This window comes from Ovis aries, chromosome 17 (genome assembly GCF_016772045.2).
Source record: "Ovis aries strain OAR_USU_Benz2616 breed Rambouillet chromosome 17, ARS-UI_Ramb_v3.0, whole genome shotgun sequence".
Taxonomy (NCBI): Eukaryota; Metazoa; Chordata; class Mammalia; order Artiodactyla; family Bovidae; genus Ovis; species Ovis aries.
In genome coordinates, this window is record NC_056070.1 from 58,370,305 (window position 1) to 58,392,585 (window position 22,281).

The following is a 22,281-nucleotide window of genomic DNA, read 5'->3' on the forward strand; positions in this document are numbered from 1 at the left end:
TGGACAGGGAAGCTTGGCGTGCTGCTGTCCATGGGGGTCGCAAAGAGTCGGACACGACTGAGCAACTGAACTGAACTGAAATGTGACTAGTGTTGAGGCTGAGGACCCCGGCTCAGAGAAGACAGTGAGTGGTCTTCAGGGTAGGGGTGATGGAAGTCCTCTGGAGAGGGGCATTCGAGCTTAGGTCCAGGGGAGGGAAGGATGTCTGTGGGCAGGGGGAAGGCGCAAACACAGCACACTGCCTGGTGGGACTGGGTGTTTCAGCGTGAGCGCCGGGGAGCCTGGGGCTTCCCAGCAGGATGGTGAGATGCTCTCGCTTACCCTGTGTTGATGGGAGCTGGAGATACTTAGTAGGAAACACATGGTTTAGGCCCTTAGGAATTTGTAGTATCGTCAGACTACAAATCCAAGGACACACTGTATTTAAGCGTGGAGACTGGTATTGGCAGTAAATACTACAGGGGCCTGTGTGTGTGTGCTCAGCTGTTTCAGTCATGTCTGACTCTTTGCAACCCTGTGGACCAAAGGCTTGCAGGTCCCTCTGTCCCTGGGATTCTCCAGGCAAGAACACTGGTGTGGGTTGCCATGCCCTCCTCCAGGGGATCTTCCCAACCCAGGGATCGAACCCACGTTTCTTACATCTCCTGAGTTAGCAGGCAGATTCTTCACTGCTAGCACCACCTGGGAAGCCCCTCAGATGCCTATAGCCATTTCCATATAGTTTGGGGGATTCCTTTCAGTCTTTGGGCACCTCCTAGCCATTTATTCAATGAATACTACTTAACACCTATCTAGTACCAAGACCAGGGTAGGCACTGAGGCTTTGAAAATGCACCACAGGCAAGAAGGAGGAGAAAACCCAAGTTATGGAGTCCTCCTGCCACTCGCCAGCCACGTGACCTTGGACAGTCCATTTCTTCACATCTCTGGGCTACAGCTACATCACCTGAACACTGGGAGGAGATGACAATGGCATCGTCTCTCTGGTGGTGTTGGGAGTGGGTAGGTCACTTAGCACCACTCCTTGTACACGGGGAAGCCCCAATTTATGGCACCGGTGATAAGATGCTATCTCTGTAGCCCAGAGCTCACAGCTGGAGCAGAGAGCACCAGGAGAGCAGTTTAAATTTACTGTTTTATTGTGAAACCACATTTAAGCTCATTGCTACTGGAATGGACGTCCAAGATACACTGTCCAGTGGGAAAAAAGTACATTGCAAGAACTCAGGCAAAGCACAGTCCCATTTATGTAAAAGAAGTTTTAGGCATTACAAAGTGAATGTGTAGGAGAGCGGGTTATGAGTAACGTACATAAATATGCATATATTAGAGGACAATCTGGAAAGTTATGAACCCAGCAGTTACCAGGAGCTAGTCACCTCTGTGGAGTGGGATCAGGGTTTGGAGATAACTTTCATTTTGGGGCAGAGACAGTCCTGCTTGCTGTGTAGCCCTTGTGTTCACATCCGTTCTTGTCTCTGTGTGGTTTGATAGAGGCTGAGTGGCGAGTCTGGCCATTAGTGTGAGCGTGTCTGCGTGTCCCTTCTGGGTGGAGGCGTTTAACAGCAGGTGGGAGTTTTCGGCTCTCGCTCCCCGCTTTGCTGCAGCATCTCTGGCGCCGCGTGCTGAAGTGGGGAGAGTCCCCGTTTTCCTGCATCAGACTTTGTATGGTTGAGGAAGGGACTTGTTGGGGGGGACTGAGGTTTCAGGGCCAAGTTGTTACCACAGCGCAGCATAGCTGGTTCATACAGACTAGTTCACACTGGCAGCAGCGTCCACTTCTGTGCAGCTGGGGTTTTCCACATTAAGCGTGTATTTTAAAAGTTAATATTAAGCTTACCTGTTAAAAGACCTATATACCATATGATTCCAACTATGTGACATTCTGGAAAAGGCAAAACTATGGAGAAAGTAAACAGATGAGAAGTTACCAGCAGCTGGGATGGGGGAAGGGTGAGGTTGGAGGATGATGGTAAGGAGGTGGAGCACAGAGGACTTTCCAGGGCAATGAAACCACTCTGTGCGCTCTTATAATGGTGGTAACATGTCATTATACATTTGTCCAAACCCAGAGTGTCGGTTGTTGGCTTGGGTGATGATGGTGAGTCCGTTCATTGGTTGTAACAAACGCCCCACTTTTGTTGGGATAAGGATAGTGGGGGGAGGCAGTATGTGTTGATGGGTGGGGGTAAATGGAAACTCTCTTTACTTTCCACTCAGTTTTGCTGGGGCTTCCCTCTTGGCTCAGCTGGTAAAGAACCCGCCTGCAATGTGGGAGGCCTGGGTTCGATCCCTGGACTGTATATAGGCCGTGGGGCCGCAAAGAGTCAGACACAACTGGGCAACTTTCACTTTCAGTTTTGCTGTGAACCTAAAACTGCTCTAAAAACGAAGTCCATTTTTTAAAAAGTTAAACTTTCACTGTGGTATGGACCATTCCTGTGACTTTTAGAAACATACAGCTTGCTGAAAACTCTGATCATTGTTATACTCAGGAATTAACCGGGGCTTCCCAGGTGGCACTAGTGGTAAAGAACCTGCCTGCCAGGGCAGGAGACCTAAGAGATGCGCGGGTTCAATCCCTGGGTGGGGAAGATTCCCTGGGGAGGGCATGGCAACACACTCCAGTGTTCTTGCCTGGAGAATCCCATGGACAGAGGAGCCTGGCCGGCTACAGTCCATAGGGTCACAAAGAGTCGGACATGACTGAAGCAACTTAGCATGCACGCAGGCAGGAATTAACCAGTCATGGCAAGTCTAAGTGTTCAGTGCCAATGTCGGTGATCTGCACACTTGCCTGGAAGGCCAGTTGCTTGCTGGGGCTTCCAATCATTTGGGGACTCTCTGGCTTAGGAAGGAAAAAGGGGAGTGGGGCCATTCAGGGATGACACTGAAAGCAGGCAGCTTGGCGCAGAAGGCAAGTTTCTCTCCGTGAGGCCGAATCTAGGCGCTATGAGCTGCCTCTTTTCCTTTTAGTATCTCTATTCGGAATGAGACCCACAGCCCAGCCAACGTCTATAAATAAACAGTCCATGACGCTCTGTCCCTTCTGGTTGCAACTGTCCAAACAAAGGAAAGTAGCCCTTTCCCGGATCCGAGCACTACCCCCAGCCCCGGCCACGCTGAAGCCTTGGCAGCACTGAAGTCCCCAGAAAGAGAATCTCGTGGTGGCTGTACAAGAATCCTCAAAGGCATTTCAGCTCCAGTCCCCGGCCACAACTTGAGGATGGAGTCAGCCAAACATTTGTGAGGCTAAGTGGGAGGAGAAGGAGCCGAAGGAGAAAGGCATTTCTCAGTGCCCAGGGGACCCAAATGAGAAGCAGTCTTTCAGTGGTTTGATTTTTTTTTTTAAATCACTTTTGTGGTGCCACAAACTTGCCCTCGGATCTTGGCAAGGGAAAGACTTCTTAAGATATGAATGCCAGGGCCGCCCTGAGGCTCCCGCACTTCCATTCAGCCCACTGACTAATGCAGTCAGCTTCTGCCTCCTCCGCTCCTGAAAACTGGGCTTCCAAGGCCAACAGCAATGTCCCAGTTGGCAAACAGAGGGGCGCCTCCATCCTCGGTGGCTCTGAGTGCATCTTCCTCTTCCTGCTTCTACATGCTGGCTACTCCTTGTGCGTTTCTCTTGCTGGTTGCTGTGAGTGTGGCCCTCCGTGCCCTTCCTTAGCTCTTGTCTTGTCTCAAAGCCTTTCCTTGTGCCTGCCCTCATGTAGATTTCCTGCAGCAGGGCCTGAGACCTGTGGGGTCGCACCAGGCCCCGCTCTCAGCAGGACCCTGCTTTTGGTTTAGTGTTCTGCTCTCACCATCCTGAAATACTTAATGCATTTTTAACAAGGTGTTCTCATCTATATTTTGCAGTGAGCCCTGCAAGCTATGTAGCCTGTCCTGCCTGCAGGTTACTTTGTTTTAATACTTCCCAAAAATTATGTGGGCAAGTGACTTAATTTCTCTGTGTCACAATTTTCTTTGGTTGTTTTAGAAAATTCAGTGATGCTGTCTGGGAAAGTGCTAGGCGTGGCACCTGGCAGGCATACATCAGGCACTCAACAAGTGCTGGTTAGGGTTATTATTGTGTCTGGCCTCTCTCCTCCCTTGAGCTGCTTCCTTTTGCTCATCTCAGTGAAAGGGATTAGCAGTCATTCAGAAGTATAATCTGCTAATCGTTGGCTCCTCCCATTTCCCTTCTCCACATCCAAACGGTCATCAGCTCCTCTTTATTCTGCATTTGAAATGTTTATTAAACTTCTTCTCTCCTTACCTCTCTACTGCCACTGTGCAGGCTTAGGGCTATTGCAATGGCTTCCTAATTTATTTCCTCTTCTTGTCTTTTTTTTTTAACTAAAAAAAAAAACAAAAAACGGAACCAGCAGCTGAGATTAAGTCAAGCTGGTCCAACAGGAATTTATGCAAATATCCATTTGTCCTTGAGGATGAATTGTGCTCCTTTGAAAGAGGGTGGAAAAAAGAAAAATGAACATCAGTGCCTACTTTTGTGCCAAGTTCAGGACACAGTTTTGCGTGCAGTCCTCACCAGGATCCTATCAGGTGGAGATGGCTCTCTCCCATTTGATGGTGAAGAAACCAGGACTCTGAGCATCGGCAGAGTTTTGGGCACTTTCCCAGTGACAAAGCTGGGGTTCATACCCAACCCTCTCTGACCTGAAAGTACCTGTTTGGCAGGAATAAAAGGACGTGAGGAGAGAAAAAATAGTGAAATGGAGAATAGGACCTGTAGGTTAGTTAACAGCGATGTGCCAATGCTGGTTTCCTGGTTTGGCTCGTTGGGCAATAGTTGTGTAAGATGCTAACATTAGAGAAAGCTGGACAAAGCATGTACAGGAAATCTCTACTATCTCCGAGCCTTTTCTTCAACTCTAAATTTATTTCAAAGTAAAAAGTTAAAGAAAAAAAAGAAATACCTTTTTACTATGGACTCCGTGCCCTTCACTGAAATTCTTGATGTCATTGTCTAGAACAATCTTCACATCTCGATGCCGTACCCCCAACACACATGCACACACACACACATGCACACGCACACACAGGCGCACACCCTCACGCTCACACATGCTCCACACAGTGTCTTGCACAGGAACATCAGCCCCAACTCACTGCACCCATCTGCAGCTGATGCAGCTTTGGCTGTGACCTACCCCGAGGCATCAGCAGGAATTATGAAAGGAGACAGAAACGGGGTGCGTTTGGCCCTCACTATAGCTGTGTTCCCCACACACACACACACACTTTGGCTATAAAAATGCGGCAGTGTTGCAATTTATACATTGCAAAACGCCTCTCCTGCCCCCCACCCCCCCCCCACATCGTCTCCTCCCCTCTCTCTGAGTTGGCATGTAACCTTGATGATCCAGCCAAATGAGTTATCTGAGATGGAAACGTTAATTTATCCGAGCAGATGGGTGTCACCGCTGCTCTGTAAAAAGGTGGCGTTTTGCCGTATTGGCCCAGAGTGCGCGGATGAAGTCCGGGCTGCGTCGCTGAATCACCGAGTGTGAACGGAATCATATGTTAGCAGCACTAAGGGAAATGCCTGTTTAAGCTGAGCCCTTCCAGAAAACAAATCCTCACCGCCCCCCTGCCTCCACCACCCCAATTTTTGTTTTAAATCTGGATTTTCACATCTCTGATTTGCGGAGGGTCTGAAAAACCTGAAACTCATTATTTCTCAAAGTGTGGTCCAATGTCCGCCCGCATCAGAGTCACCCAAGGGTTTTATTAAAAACGCAGATCTGTGGGACCCAACCCGACCTACAACCTCCCCCACTCTTGGGAGTACAGGCTTGGGGATTCTGCAGTTTTAACAAGCTCCCTGAGTGCCTGTCACACACACTGAAGGTGGGACTACTGTGGCTGAAATGATGCTACCAAACTGCCCAGGAAAATCTTCAAAACAAAACAGAACAAAGCAAAAAATCTTGGGGTCCAAGGTGGGGGTTTTTGTGTGTGTGTGTTTTTTTTTGCGGGAGGTGGGGGTGGGGGTCCTGTTTTGTTTCTACTTTCCTCTCCTCTTTCAGATTTTGTGCAAAAAAAAAAAAGTATTACTTTTGTGGTTGGAAATAAATACGTAAAAGGAATAAAAAGATAGTACAAAGAGATTATTTGTGCACTAGTAGCCAAAGACAGTTTGGAAATGTCAGGAATTTCCAAGACAAGGGGTGTCGCTGTCCTTGGCACTGAACTTTGGGTCCACGTTCTCTCCTCAGACGCCCTCCCCTTTCCTCCCCCGACCGACCGCTGCCTACTCTAAGTGTTACATCCAATTTTCTCTTGAATACACGTAGTGAGGAAACTCAATGACCTCCCAGGGGACCTTACTTATAGGGAAGAAGCACAGCGAGAGGATTTATGGAACGTCTGTAAAATATGTGTGTAGAAACTCACGACATTTTCATCGCTACCAAGGAGAAAAATGGACAGTTTCTTAGCATCTTACCAGTCAGTTTCGTGAGCCCCCTCCCTTTTTTTAAATGGGTTACAATTAATTAATCTCCACCCCCCTCCGCCTTTGTTAGGAATTCTTGGCACAGACACAAGCCCCCGGAGAAGGGAAACATTGCCCACGGGCTATATGTCCAAACTGTCAGAATTTCAATCCCAAACCTCTGGGGGCAAAGCCGGGTTTCACGTGCTCCTCATGAAGTGGGGAGAGCCTTGTCAGTGTTGGCGGGAAGGAGGGTATTATCGCTATTGCTGCTCCCCCTTCTCTAACAGTCTCTGAGCCGCTGGCAAGCTTTGCAGGCTCCCAGACACCCTCTCCTCCCCGGGGTGGGGAGCTGCCTCCACAACCCAGGGCCATTTTCAGGGGAGGTAAGCCCAAGATGGTTGCCAAGCCAGGCCCTGTCCTCCTCCAGCGCCCTCGTCATACGTGGGGGAGCATCGATTAGGCATCTGGTTTTTCTCAGCCTCGCAGGTTCCACTCCTTCCCCTGGGAATCTGCAGCCGAAGACAATGAACCCGAACGGAATTTCCCGAATGGCTGGAGGAGGAAGAGTCCTCGGAGGGGAATTTGGGCCCTGCATCCTGCTTTTGTCACCAACTTGTCTTGAGCCCTTTCTTGGCCTTGGTTTCTTCACCCATATAATACAAATTCAGGGGAGTATTATGAAGATTAGAGAAACTCTATAAACAGTTATCAACCAGGAGGGACATGCCCCCCCCCCCGACCCCCACACCCAGGGGACATTTGACAATGCCTGGGGATAGTTTAGGTTGTCATGACTTGGGTGGGAGTTGGGGGGTGGGAGGGAAGTGCTGCCGATACCTGGTGGGTAGAGGCCAGGGATGCACGGGGCAGCCCACTGCCCACCCCCCCCCCCACCACAGAATTGTCCAGCCCACTTGTCAATGGTGCTGTGATTGAGAAACGCTGATATAAAGGGCTTGGCAGACAATTAGTGACTCAAGTGGTAACAGTGAGAAAGGGTGTGGAAAAAGGCACGCAGTAAGTGTATTCAATAAACCTTAGCTATTATTAGTAGGTCCGAGATAATTGGTAGTTGCTTCCTGGAATGCCTCGGAGGAGTCTAAGGCGACAAACAAGCTCAGCTAGACGGTGTCATGATGGATTAGTGATGTCTGCCATGGGCCTGGCAGGGGGACGTGGCAGCCTGAGTCGGTGTGTTTTCTGACCCTGGACTCTATGATGTCTAGCATCTGTTTCTCCTCTGACATTCTGTGATTCTATGGCTGTGATTCTGTGAGTCTATCTATAAAGTTCCGCAGTCAGCATTATTTACAGAATATTTAAGCAGCCTGGGCTCCTGCCGGCTCCCTTGCCAGGGCAGGAGGGTGAGTGGAAAGCCAGGAAGACACAGCTGGCTCCGTGCAAGGTGAAATAGATCGCCGCCGACAGGATGCCAGGCGGGGGATGCGCCGTGGGCAACTCCCCGCTTAGCACCTCCATGTCTCCCCCACCTCTTCTGGGTTAAACATGTTTATGGTTAGAGTCACTCCATTGGATTAAACATTGTCTCCAAGAAGCCTTTGTTTAAATGCGTAAAGCTTACCTAGAAAGGATAAGCGTGCAATCCATCCCTGTGTATTAATCCAATAAGCTAGCTGTTGTTCAGCAGAATAGAACTGAGAGGGAGTGGGACCAGAGACAGGTTATCTGTGAGGGCAGGTGAGGAGGTGAGGGGAAAGCCTGCCTTAGAGGGCAGGAGTCAGAATCGGGACTGTACAACTCCAGGAGGCACTGTTTACACTGAATTAGCATGTCTGGCTCGTCCTAGGACTCTCCTTGGGTTTTCCTGAAGACCCCATGCCCTGAGAACTCCCTCTGTCCTGGGTGATCCAGGATAGTCGATTATCCTGCCTCTAGGCCACATAGCATGGAAGGAGCTGTGTGGTCCTTGCTGTCATTTATCCCTCATGCGGCTGCCTAAATTCTCTTTCTGGACACGTCCCTCCCTTGCTATGAATACTCTGTGGCTCCCTGGGACCCTCCAGACTAGGCTGGGACTCTGTCACGGTGCTTATGGTAGCCCCCAGCCTTGCTTCCTGATGTCATCCAACCCACCCGTCTCCTGCCTCGAATCTCTTCCCCAACTAGTCGCCATATTGGAGACGCATTATAGGGCATGATTCTCTCTCTGGGTTAGAGGAGGAGCTTTCCTAGAGGGGAACTCACTTCTTGGAGTGTATTCAACTTGGGTCAGTAGCAAAAGAGCTGATTAGCCCAGGCTCTGTAGTATAAAATTGATCTGACCCCCTCCCCCAACTCCACCCAGTGATTTGGGGCTCGGGGACATGGCTACCACTTTGCATCAAGAGAAACCTCACATACCCCCAGAGAGCCCCAGGAACCCTTGGAGGGTAAGGGTGAAGCCACCAGGCACATGGAACCACCCTAAATGAAAATAAAGCCTTCCTTCCTTCCTACACTCTATTAAAACTTTTCAAAGCTGTTTCACACATACCCCTGGACAGATCCCCTCTCAGAAATAGGGAGGATGGATGTCATGCCCATCCAACAAGTGGAAAAATTGAGGTCCTGGGTGGAGGATCGTATACTCAATAAAGGAAGGTTTCTGGATGGGAATGGTCAAGTGCAGACATTTAGTATCTCATGGCACATCGGTGCCTGAACTGTGACTAACTTCTGCCTCACGTCCTCTGATGATTTTCATTCATTCATTTACCAAATGCTTCTTCCCACGTGTGAGGCACCATGTTCGTCTCACGATAATGACGACAGCTAGGGTCGTGGGCGACTTTACTACTCTCCAAGTCCTCCCCGCTAAATTCTGGATGTGCTTTCACTTCAGTGCTCAGCAAGCTTTGTGCTGTGGGCATGAATGCCACCCCAGATACAGGGGAGGAACCCAAGCCTGAAGAGGGGGAAGCAGCCCACCCAGAGTCGTCAGCTCACACGCGGGGGCTGTGCTGAGGCTCATCGTGTGCCCGGGGCGGGCTGTGCCCGTGCGGAGCTCTCCTGTCAGGAGAGAAACATGAGGTGCAGGCTTTGCCCCTAAGACTCTCTGGCTATTCCCTCCCAATGAGCAGCACTCCAAACAGAAAGAAAGGAGACCAACGTCCGTGGAGCATCTTCTGTGGCACGTGCACCTCACGTTTTCCAGACCACCGGGCGAAGTTGCTGCATTTGGGCCCGGATGAAGTCGAGGCTCCTTGGGTTGACATGATTGACCAAAGCTGGCCCAGCTGGTGTGCGCGGAGTGGAGACCTGGCCTTGGCCGGTCATACCACATGACTTGCTTTTTCCACCAGCCTTCCCAGAGGACGGGCGGTGGGGAGACAGCTTACCACGAGTCTTCAGGTCACGTAAGAACCACAGGAGCAGTTCTCCTGCGGCTTGGTACGTGACCTTAAGCACAAACCCTTGGGACAGGAGCCAGAAAGCCGCTCACTCACCCCTGGTAGGGCAGGGGGGCTGGGGGCAGGACCCAGGGCCTGTCCGAGTGGAGGCCCTCTGCCCGCGATAGGCAGCAGGTGGCGCTGTGGCCCCGGTTTAACAAGGACAGCGGGAAGGTGGAAAGGAGGGGGGAATCCAGAAAGAAGAACTAGTGGAAAACAAGGATTTAAAAAGAAGAACAATTTGTTCCAAAACATTTGCCTTGTAACGGGGTCATCTATAAATTCTGGGATTTCCTGTTTGCCGCTGGGCAGGCTGGCGGGCGGGCAGGCCACTCTCTTCTCTGCAGTCTGGAAGAATCATTTCAGCCCAGCTCACGAGCTCTGGCCTCCCCTGGCCCAGATTGGCTCTGAAATTTCCCGGCTTTTGTGCCCGTAAGCCGGATCCTGTGACAGCAGGTCTCCTTGAGCCGTGCTCCAGTTTCCACGGGGGTGGGAGGAGGAGTGAGATCATGGTCATTTTTAAAGGAGAGACTGTCTTCATGAGCTCCCTGCGTTCTGCTGCTGCCAGACTTGTTTTAAGGCATGAAGTAAGAGAGCAGAATAAAAGGAAAGAGACAGAGGTGGATTCTTTTATCTTTATTTTCCATACTTACAATTTTGTGTGTGTTGGGGGGAGAACACTTGAAATCTACACTCTTATCAAGTTTCAAGAATGGAGTTCAGTACTATTAACCAGCAGTGTTAAGTAGATCCCCAGAACTTATTCATCTTCACCGTGAAAGTTTTGTGCCCTTGACCACACCATCTCCCCATCTCCTGTACTCTCCCAGCCCCTGGCAAGCACTGTTCTACTGTCTGCTTCTGCAAGGTCAACTTTTTCAGATTCCACACATAAGTGATACCGTGCAGTATCGTGTTTCTGGGTCTGGCTAATTTCACTGAGCCTAATGTCTTCCAGGTTCTCGTTGTTGCATATGGCAGGATCTCCTTTTTTTTTTTTTTTTTTAATGGCCTAATAATATTCCCTTGTGTAAATATGCCACATTTTCTTTAGCCATTCACCTGTCAGTGAACACTTAGGTTGCTTCCACGTCATGGCTATTGTGAATAATGCTTCATTGACCTGGAAGTTCAGGTATCTCTTCAAGATTCTGGTCTCGTCTCCTTTGGAGTTGTACGCAGCAGTGGCACTGATGGATCATGCAGTAGTAGTTCTGTGTTTGCTTTTTTTAAATGCTTATTTGTTTGTATCTTTGGCTGTGCTGGGTCTTCACAGCTGTGTGGACTCTTCTCTAGTTGTGGAGAGCGGGGGCTGCCCTTGCGGTATTGCGCTGGCTTCTCTCATTGCAGCGGCTCCTCTAGTTGCGGAGCACGGGTCCTAGAGCTCAGGCTCGACACTTGCGGTGCACGGACTTAGTTGCTCCGTGGCATGTGAGATCTTCCTGGACCAGAGATCGAACCTGTCTCTCCTGCATTGGCAGGTGGGTTCTTTACCACTGAGCCACCAGGGAAACCCTGTTTTTTGTTTTTTTGTTTTTTGTTTTATGGAGGTGAAAGTGAAAGTGAAGTTGCTCAGTCGTGTCTGACTCTGTGCGACCCCAAAGAGAGAGCTGTTCTAGTCAATATGGGGATGAAAACATTTCACTGGAAAAGAGAGAGAAAATTCTTTTTACCTGCCTGGTAGAAATTGAACCAAGCCTAAAGCCCAAAGCCATCAGTTGATGAATGGCTAAAGAAAATGCAGCCATCCATCCATCCAACCATCTATCCATCCATCCATCACTTATCCACCCATCCATCCATCCACCGATCCAATTGCTCACTCATTCATTGGGCAAACAATTATGGAGTGCCTACCATATGCTGGTAGCTCAACCTGCTTTACTGTAAGGGTAAGCCTGGACCAGCTCTGCGGTCTCCCTCTGGGGTCAGTGGCACGTGGAGAACATGTGTGTAGCCTCTGGAGTTGGCATCCAGAAGGTGGGCTTGGGACTCCTGGGCAATAACTGTTGGGACCTTTAGCAAGGATTACAACATATTTGGCCAGGGTGAGGGGTGCAGTTTGTGGCTGAAAACAGAGTTTTTCTCTGAATAAGTCAAACGAGCCTGTCTGGGATCACATCCACGAGGGCTGGACAATCTGGTCCCAGCAAATTAAAACAACATGGGCACCAGCCAGCTACATTTTTGAAAACAGTATTTGTGTTGTTTTAATCAAGGACACCACCTCCTCTGTCCTTTGCTCTTGACAACAAGCTCTGAATTGAAATGGGGCAGAATTTATAAGAAAATAAAACAATTCTTGGGCATCGCAGCACAAACTCATTTTCCTTCTCATCAGCTTCACAGTTTAAGGGCCTTTGTCTATCTCATTGTACCCTCTGTCTGCAGGCTTATGAGGATGAATGGGCCATGCCAAGACAGTGTCCTAAGTGACACCAGAGCAACTCTTCTCTTTCCTTATGTAGTGGAACCAGACCTGTTGTATCCTTCCCACAGGTGGAGAGTCCCACATAGCCAGGGTCTCGGTCCCTGCAGTGACTGTGGGCAGCTGGGGGGATAGTCTGAGCCCCCAGGCTGAGTCTGCATATTAGCTGTGTCTTATTTCCTGTATTCTGATGCTTTGAACATCTTGGGACCTACTCCTCCTGGGTTTAGCCAGTTCCTGGAGATAGGGAACAAGTCGCCAGGAAGCATGCCTTACAGATGCAGACCAACCAATCCAGAGGTCACATCTCCGACCCTCTTCCTGACAGGACTCTCACCCTCTGAGCCACTGTCCACCTGCCCTGCTAACCGAGGACATACAACGTGGGCACAGCCCTCACACCCCGGATCTCACTGAGGTTATTCCAACTAGCCCATCTGGAGCCTGCTCCCCTGCCTCACCCGTTCCTCCCAGGAGAAACCATAGTAAAAGTTCTCGCCTGTACTTTTCCCTTGCTGCCTCCACCTCCTGACAGTCCCTGGTGCTTCCCCGTGGGACCCGGCATGTCGGCCACGCCTCCTGTTTCTCGGGATCTGGGAGTATGAGAAATTCCTTTATTTCATGACAGTCATTTCTATGTCTGAGCGTCTTATCAAAGCTGCTGAAAACAAACCCCCGGCACCCTGAACACGGCCCACTCTGTCTGGCCGTGTGGCTGAGGCAGGTCACTTGCCTGTGCTCCATAACCTGCAGCCTCCTCCCCCAGTGAGGTGACTTCCAGCGGCTGGGGGGATTGAGGAGGAGAGAGAGTGGTTTCCCAACCTCGAGAAACACCTCCCCAGAGTCCTGTTTACCACCACGCTCACTCTTCTCTCTCTTTCTCTTTTTTTGGTTGTGCCACTTAACTTGTGGGATCTTAATTCCCCAACCAGGGATCAATGTCCCCCCACCCTGCTGCCATGGAAACGCAGAGTCCTAACCACTGGACCGCCAGGGAAGTCCCTGTTCTCTTTTCTTTACACTGTTTATTTGTATTTGAAACGACTCCTTCCTTTCTCTGCCTGCCCCCATCCCATTAGAATGAAAACTTTCATTCCCTGCTGAACACCAGTCTAGCTCCTAGACCAGTGTCTGGCACACAGTAGGTGCTCATTTGTCAATATAGAATGTGTGTAAACAAGCCCGGCACTTAGGATGCCTACTTGTTGCCTTTGGGTCTTTCAGGGTCCTCTGGCATGGATTTGGGCCGCTTTGCAAGGTGGAAGCTGTTGAAGGAGATTCTAGTCCTTTCTGCTGGCTTGTGAAGCTTTGCGCTTGTGTGGAGGCTCTGGTCCAAGACACTCAGAGCACTTTATAAACATGAACGACGTAAATGGTGTGCTTTGTTTGCGGCAGGTGGGGCATGTTCGCCGAAGCAGGATGGTTCCCAGTGAAGCCAACCCTGTTCTGGAAGTGAGTGGAAAGTTTAGGCGCAGTCAGAGGCCTCAGAAGCCACTTGCCCAGTGAAGTCCAGTGGGTGGCTCTGGACAGCAGAGATTCCTGGAAGACAGCCCCTCAACCCCTAGAGACCCCTTCCTCCCCGCCCAGCCTCGTGCCCTGGAGCTGGAATTGTTCTGCTCCTTTGGCGGAGCTTCCAGAATTGCGTTAAGAGGCTTCTCCTGCGGCCAGAAGGCTCCTCACATGGATTTATTGAGCCCCTACTTAGCAGAAGCGTTGAGGCTGCGAGTCATATGGTACTCACATTCTTTCATTCAGCAGAGGCTTCTGAGCATCCAGTCTGGGCAGGGGCTCTGCATGGAGGGGTGAGGAGACCTATCCATGGGGGCGCCTGTCACGGAAGAAGTAACCGACTGAGTGCGCGCAGCACGGGGTCCGTAGCAGCCCAGGAAATTAGGTTTGGATCAGGACAGGCCTCTTGGAGGACTAACGCTTCTGTCGATATCCAGGAATCTTTTAGTTAAAGGTTACAAAACCCTAATTCAGACAGGCTTAAGCCATAGAGACAATACATTGGCTCACAGAGTGGACAAATCCAGGAGGTGGTGGCTGCAGGAGCGGCTGCATCAAGGGGCTTAGATGAGGCCTCCATTCCTTGGTGCTGCTTCTTACTCCGCCTTGGCTTCATTCCCAACTCTAGGCAGAATTTCCCCCACTTAGTAGAAAAGAAGGGAATTGGAAGCTCCTGGTTCCTGTTCTCCTATTCATATGTGTATGTACAGTTGCTGAGCTGTGTCCGACTCTACGACCCCATGGACTGTAGCCCACTCTGTCCGTGGGATTTCCCAGGCAAGAATACTGGAGTGGGTTGCCATTTCCTCCTCCAAGGGATCTTCCCAACCCAGGGATCACACCCACGTCATCTCCTGCTTGGCAGGCAGATGCTTTACCACTGAGCCACCTGGGAAGCCCATTTGTATGTTTGCTTAACCAATATTGACTAAGTGGTGAACAAGACAATGTCCTACAGATTTAGCCAACAGATAAACTTATGTTTTTGTGCCAAAGACACCTGTGCAAGAATATTCATTATAACATTGTTTACACCAACCAAAGACTGGAAACAATGTAAGTGGCTGCCAGTAAGGGGCTGACAATAAATTATGCAACGGAAGGCTGGATGGCCCTTCGGAAGAACGAGGCAGATTTATATCAGCAGTTCTCACTCCAGCCAGCTTGACCCCTCAGAGGACATTTGGCGAAGTCTGGAGACACTTTTGGTTGTGATAAGTTGTGATGACTGTCGGGGGAAGGGCAGCACTAATAGCATCTAGTGGGTGGAGGCCAGGGATGTCACTAAACATTCTGCAACGCCTGGCATTGCCCCCACAATAAAGAATTATACAGCCCACAATACCAGTGGTGCCAAGACTGAGAAACTTTGATCTGTAGCTACTGATACAGAATCTTAAAGGTATGTTAAGTTTAAAAAAGATACTGCAGAAAACAAAAAGTATATTGATAGTAGGCTACCATATCTATATATGTGCTCATATATGCATAGAATTATCTCCAGATGAATAAATAAGAGAGTGTTTTGTGAAGGCCTGAGGGAGAGGTGTGGAAGAGGGATTTATTTTCCATGTACAGAGGTGTACGGCTTTTTAAAAACTGTTTGAATATTTTTAAACCACGTACGCAGATTCTTTTTTCTTTAATTAAAATATAAAAAGGATGAAAGTTTGACTAGACCTACCCACATTCCCCGCCTGGCTTCTTTTCTAGCCGTGTCTTCTCCCTTTGAGATGATGAACTTAAGAGCAATCCCACAAATTCACTGTTGGAACAGATCTTAGAGATCATCAAATCTTAGCAGCCATCAAAGAGCTTGTGGAAACCCTAGATTAGATGTGTTTAAGTGGGTCTCTTCTGGAGGAATCGTTAGACCTTTTAAGGCAAGAGTGTGACTGGTGGTCTCCAAGGGGTCACGCCACACGGAATCAGCAGACGTCCAGACTGCCTCAGCAGTGCCCTGGGGCAGCTGTAACAAAGCACCGTGAACTGGGGGGCTCAAGACAGCAGGAATTGGTTGTCTTCCAGTTTTGGAGACTAGGAGCTGGAAATCAAGATGTCAGCAGGGCCACGCTCCCTCTGAAGGCTGTAGGGACGCGTTCTTCCTTGCTTCTTTGTAGCTTCTGGAAGTATGTGGCGGTTGTTGGCATCCCTTGGCTTGCAGCTGAATCCTTGTGATCTCTGCCTTCATCCTCATCTGGCCTTCTTCCTGTGTGTCTGTCCTCACCTGGCAGTTGTCTGATAAGGGCACTAGTCATGCTGGACTAGGGGCCCACCCTACTCCACTATGATTTGATTTTAACTGATTACAATTGATTACAATTGCTCTACTTCCAAATAAGGAAATACTCTGAAAGTCTGCAAGTCTTCAACATATCTTTGAGGGGAGGGGAGAAGGGACACAGTTTAACACATCACAGTTCCTAAGCATATGCATGTGTAAATAGTTTTTCCACTTCATTTCAAAAGATTGCTGATTATGCTTCAAGAAAAGTGGATCTCATTGCAGTTCCTTCACTTTGCAGTTGAGACGTCTGAGGCCCAGAGAGAGACAGTCACCAGCTCAAGATCACACAGCAGATTAGCGGCAGGGCTAAAATGAAAATCTAGGTCACCTCTCCCCCTGAGGAGAGAGTCGGTGAACCCTACACGTCCTTGACAGAAGTTGCTCTTGGTATAAGAGTTTCCGACTGGCCGGTGAACAAGACGGCATTCATCAGTTCATCATCTCGTCCACCTGCCCATCTGCCCACCCACCATTCCACTGCTTTATCTCCCAATATGCAGACAAAACTGCCTGATGGAGCAGTTATGGCCGTGGGTCTTATTTCTGAATGTTGCCAGGTGTGTTCTCTGGACTCTAGGTTGTGGCAGAAACCAGTATAGGCTGTCTGAAGCCATAAGAGGGATTTATTGGCTCACATATCAGAGGAAGCAGGGCCGGATCCAGGAGCCCAAACAACGCCCCCTCCCTCTCTCCTCCTCTGGGTCTTGCTTCCCTGGTGTTGGCATCATCCTCAGACACACTGGCTCTGTGGTGGGAAGCATGGGTTCTGGCCGCTCCAGGCCCATTAGAATTAGAAAGAGTCTTCCCTTTCCCCAGGTTCCTACCAAGGTTTCAAGGAAGGTTTGCTACCCACACTGCAGAACTCATTCCTCCAGCCAGCAGTATTTGGTTCTCTGCTTGGCCAGACCTGGAGCAGATGAGTGAGGTCAGCTCTGCCTGAACCACGGTAGCTGAGAACGGAAGAGCACTTATTATTCTCCCCAGAGGTGCTGGTCAGGTGAAACAGTGGTGAGTTATCTCTCCTGCCCACCCCCCTCCCCCACTAGCTCTTCAGCAGATGCACAATTACTTTCAGTGGTGTTTGGGCGGAGACTGAGAGGCTCTGGGCAGCCCCATTGTCACTGCTGTGGGCCAGTTTGAATCACAGACGGATTGGTCTCCTCTGCGTTTCTCTAGACTCCTTTCACTCTAACAGGTGTTTACCTTTCTATCCCCCACCCATAACCAGACTGTAAACTCTTTGGAGGGCCCTGGCATATTCCCTTTCACAAACCAGCAGGTAGCATAGCAGGCGTAGAGTAGGCTCTCAGTTAAGTGCGCATTGAACTGGGAATCCCATAGGGCCGCGGATGTCCTGCTGCTGCTAAGTCGCTTCAATCGTGTCCGACTTTGTGCTACCCCATAGACAGCAGCCCACCAGGCTCCGCTGTCGCTGGGACACTCCAGCCAAGAACACTGGAGTGGGTTGCCATTTCCTTCTCCAAGGCATGAAAGTGAAACGTGAAAGTGAAGTCCTAGGTACTCCATAAAATCTTGCCAAGTGAATGAGTGAATGATTGAATGAATGATGGATGGATGGATACGTGGGTGGATGGATACATGGATACATGGATGGATAGACACATGGATAGGTAGGTGGATAAAAGAATAGATGGGTGGATGGATGAATAGATGGATCAGTTGACTGGTGCATTGATGAACGGGTGGATGCATGAATGGATGAGTGGATAGGTGAATAAGCTGATGTACGGATGCAGGGATGTGGGGGAGAGTCGACAGATACTATCAGGATCATCACTCCATCACAGCCCCCACTGCAAAGAGCATCTCCTATCAAGGGCAAAAAACTCCCGAATTCTCTCATTGGCTGCCTGATTTCTGTAACACAACCTGCCCACTTTCACTTATAAGACAGGGTGTCAGTACTCATTTCCCTAATGAATTTTGTTTGGATTCTCCTGTTGATCATTCATGGACAGTGATGAACTGTGCTGCAAAGGACAAGGACCCAGCTGTCTGCTCAAAAAGGGAAGGAAATGGTTGAGAAGTAGGAACTGTGTGCCCTGCTCTCTCTTCCTGCAGACAGACTTGATCCACACAGTGGCAGAGACAGCTGGGGTAACCCTCAAGTCGCATCTTTCCGACTCTGTGGAGTGGTAGCTCTCTTACCCTGGTGTGCACAAACCAGGAGAAGGACCCAAGCATCTGGGTGGTTGGGGCATCCCATGGGTGGTATGCTCTGGAGACAGCCCCCCCACCCCCTACATGACTTTCCTAAATGTGCTGCCCTTAAAGACTCAGCCTTCCTCCACTTCAGATGGGAGTCAGTCCCAACAGGGAGAGCATTGCACTCCACCCTGTGGAACTCCGGCTTCCCTACCCCCCTTGCTGTGGCCTTCATGCCTCCTGGGAAAGGGGCCAACACAGCAGTCCCTCTCAGAGGGAAACCCCCTTGGGAAACAGCCCAGAGGGACCACCTGCATGGGCAGGCAGCAGAGCTGCTGGTAGCCGGGCAGCCCCCTGGAGTCCAGGTTGCCAGTCAGAGAGCACTGACCATCAGACACAGCAAACCCGCCCTCTCCCTTAGGTGTCAGCTCTTGTGAGGCTCAGTGAGATAGTTTGCTGGATGCTGAGCAGAAAGGCTATTTCCTGCTGCCTCTGCCACGCTCTCTGCAGGGTGCTGTACAAGAGCAGTGTGCATTCAGCTCTTCCTACATGCCAGGCTCCCTCCTACCTTCGTGAGACAGCTATTAATATCCCCACTTTACGAAAGAGAAAATGGGCTTGGAGAGATGCTTGGACTCACTTGTGTTCATGCATGAGCCAAGACTCAGTCTGGGGCTCCCTGCAAGTTCACAGCCACCTCTATGGACCGATACAGCCAGGGCTTCACTGCTGGTCCATTTTGGAGTTGAATCAATATAAACCTCACTTAGCTATTTATCTTTTGTATCAGCAATTCATGAACTCAATAGTCTGTGAGGGAGAAAAGTGGCCCACGGAAACAAAGACTGATGCTAAAAACTGGAAGTGAGTCAGTGTTAGCACTTGTGTGCCCTTTCTGTTTTGGCTGCTGAAACTGAGTAAAAAGCATGGGCCCCTGGGAGAGGTGATGTAAGGATCCCTAAGTGCTCCCAGTACCTAACAGCTCCTCAGTTTCCTGAGATTTCACCTGGGGACCTTTGTTTCTTAATATCTGAATTTTTGAAAGACTTTAATTACAATGACAATACCCCTGAGAATGGTCAGTCAGGCTTTGAGCCTGTGCATCAGGTCAGAGCTTAAGCAAAGGAGCAGAGAGTGTGGCCTTGGTAAAGGGGATAGAAAGGTGAATGGAAGCAGGTGTGGACCCTGAAGAGAGGACCAACTTTGCCTTCAGCGTGATTTCACCCAAGGCTAGCTGAATGGGGTGGAGAAGGCAATGGCACCCCACTCCAGTACTCCTGCCTGGAAAATACCATGGATGGAGGAGCCTGGTAGGCTGCAGTCCGTGGGGTCGCTGAAGGTCGGACACGACTGAGCGACTTCACTTTCACTTTTCACTTTCATGCGTTGGAGAAGGAAATGGCAACCCACTCCAGTGTTCTTGCCAGGAGAATCCCAGGGACGGGAGCCTGGTGGGCTGCCATCTATGGGGTCACACAGAGTCGGACACGACTGAAGCGACTTAGCAGCAGCAGCAGCAGCAGAATGGGGAGACTGTTGTGTCTGCTATTTATTGGGGCATTACAGATTATTCTGACACTTACACGCTTAAAGTAATGATAAACATTTATCATCTTGCACAGTTTCTGTGGGTCAGAAACCTGAGTATGGTTAGCAAAGTGGTTCTGACTCCTGATCTCTCAACACGGTGAGATGGCAGCTGGGCTGCTGTCTCATCCAGTGGCTTGGCTGGGGCTGAAGGATCTGCTCAAAGTGACTCACTCACATGGCTGTTGGCAGGATGACGCAGGGGGTTTCAGTCCCTCCCCCAGATAGGCTACCCCTCGGGCTGCTTGAGCATCCTCACAACCTGGTGGCTGGCTTCCCTCAGAGCAAATGAGCTGAGAGAGGGAGAGAGAGAGAGAAGAAAGAGGAGGCTGCGATATCCTTTATGATCTTGGCTTAGCAATCACCTCCTCCATTTCTGCATATCCTACTGGCTCCACTCTTCAGTGAGGGAGAGTTCCACACAAAGGTAGGAAACCGAGGTGGTGAGGTTATTGGGGACCATCTCGGACAGTGACCTGCGGCTTCTGCTGTCATCATCTTTCAGTTCAGTTTAGTTCAGTTGCTCAGTCGTGTCCAACTCTTTGCAACCCCATGGACCACAGCACAGCAGGCCTCCCTGTCCATCACCAGCTCCCAGAGTTCACCCAAACTCATGTCCACTGAGTCAATGATGCCATCCAACCATCTCATTCTCTGTCGTCCCCTTCTCCTCCTGCCTTCAATCTTTCCCAGCATCAGGGTCTTTTCAGATGAGTCAGTTCTTCACATCAGGTGGCCAAAGTATTGGAGTTCCAGCTTCAACATCAATCCTTCCAGTGAACACTCAGAACTGATCTCCTTTAGGATGGACTGATTGGATCTCCTTGCAGTCCAAGGGACTCTCAAGAGTCTTCTCCAACACCACAGTTCAAAAGCATCATTTCTTTGGTGCTCAGCTTTCTTCACAGTCCAACTCTCACATCCATATAGGACTACTGGAAAAATCATAGCTTTGACTATAGGGACCTCAGTTGGCAATGTAATGTCTCTGCTTATTAATATGCTGTCTAGTTTGGTCATAACGTTCCTTCCAAGAAGTAAGCATCTTTTAACATCATCGTCTTTAACAAGTGACAATACAGAAGCATGAAGAGCGTAACTGAACACTGCCTGGATGTTTTTGCGAGGCAGGGATCATGTCTGATTGCTCACTTTGACATTCCTGGAAGCATCCACAACGGTGTCCAGAGTTTAGTGGCTGTTCAGTTCGCACTCACTGAACGAGACGTGTGAATAAATTCATGCTCAAGAAAGTAAAGTGGTTCTTGAAACTCAGTGCATTTTATTTGCTCTCCTGTTAGATGTCTTCAGGGAGCAGGGATGGAGTAAGAGGCTTTTATGTTGCGAGATGTCTCATTATCATCGACTTTTTGTGCTCTCTCCTGTCGTGGCCTATCGCTCAGTGAGTCCTCTGTTTCATTAAGACTGTAGTCTCCTGGTGTGTTGTTGAAGGGTAGGGGTTTGAAGAAACCCCACAGGAAGAAGCCCTCCCCTTCTCTGGATAATAAAAGGGTCACTTTAATTGAAATAGAGTTATAACTGGTTGCCAGATTTAAGCATAGGGCCTCTCAATATGTCAGAACCTTAGAGCAGAGAGATTATATATATGGGCAGCATATATATAAGTGTATGTATAATTTATGCAATATTTCTCCAATTCACGCTCTTTACTTAAGCTATCCATTAAAGCCCATCACATTAATTTAATTGAAAAATTCTAGGGGAATTGTATTAGCTTTTTTCCCATTAAATTAACATTACAGCCTTTAAATAGATGTCCTGGATGCCTATTGTTGCTAACAAAATTATTATGCAAATTGAAATCTGGTCTTTCTGGATTTGGCCACCAGCTTCTCACCCTCCTCCTCTTTCCATGACCCCGTTAATTTAATTGCCCTTTCCCCGCAAGTTCCCAGGCCACAGAAGTGGGACAGGAACCCTGGCCTAAGGAGAGGTTTCTGGCTGGGGCTGCAAAGCTGGGTCCAGGCTCAGCAGAGCAGTGTAGAGTTTTCGACTCTGGTCTTCAAGGCCCTTATGAAAACCCTCTTATCTCAGGAAAGACAAAAAGGGTTGGTGGTCTCCCCCAACCCCTCTGTGGCCAATTTTGTGCTTAGTATTAAAGAGAAGTTTATGTGAGTCAGACAGGCTGGGTTTGAAATTGTGTTCTGCTCCTCAGAGAGTCTGAGATTTGGGGCAAATTTTCTAATCTCTGTAAAACCAAGACAGAGGTTTCCCCTCAAGGGAAGCTGAAGGAGGACGTGAAATAATGGACAGTGCCTGCCTGGAGTAGGTGCCCCTAAAAGGTTGCTGTTATCATTTATCACTCATTCATTCATTCATTCATTCAGGAAGTTGTTCTGGAGCCCACTGGGCTGGGTGCAGGGGAAGCAGCAAGAAGTGGACAAGCCAGGTCTCTGACCTTCTGTAGCTCGTGTGGTGGTGTGGAGGTGGCGAATAAACAGGTAAATAA

At 49.5% G+C, this 22,281-nt stretch overlaps 1 long non-coding RNA gene across 4 annotated transcripts in view; it reads left to right on the forward strand.

The window, feature by feature from the left end:
* LOC121816951 (uncharacterized) overlaps positions 1 to 22,281 on the forward strand; it is a 282,412-nt gene that overhangs the window by 39,259 nt on the left and 220,872 nt on the right. For 2 of the 4 annotated variants that reach the window (XR_006056690.2, XR_009596877.1), the window contains exon 2: positions 22,160 to 22,273. The exons of the other annotated variants lie outside the window; for them this stretch is intronic. This is a non-coding gene — a long non-coding RNA (uncharacterized LOC121816951). The remainder of the gene's footprint in view (positions 1 to 22,159; positions 22,274 to 22,281) is intronic. 4 annotated transcript variants of the gene reach the window in all.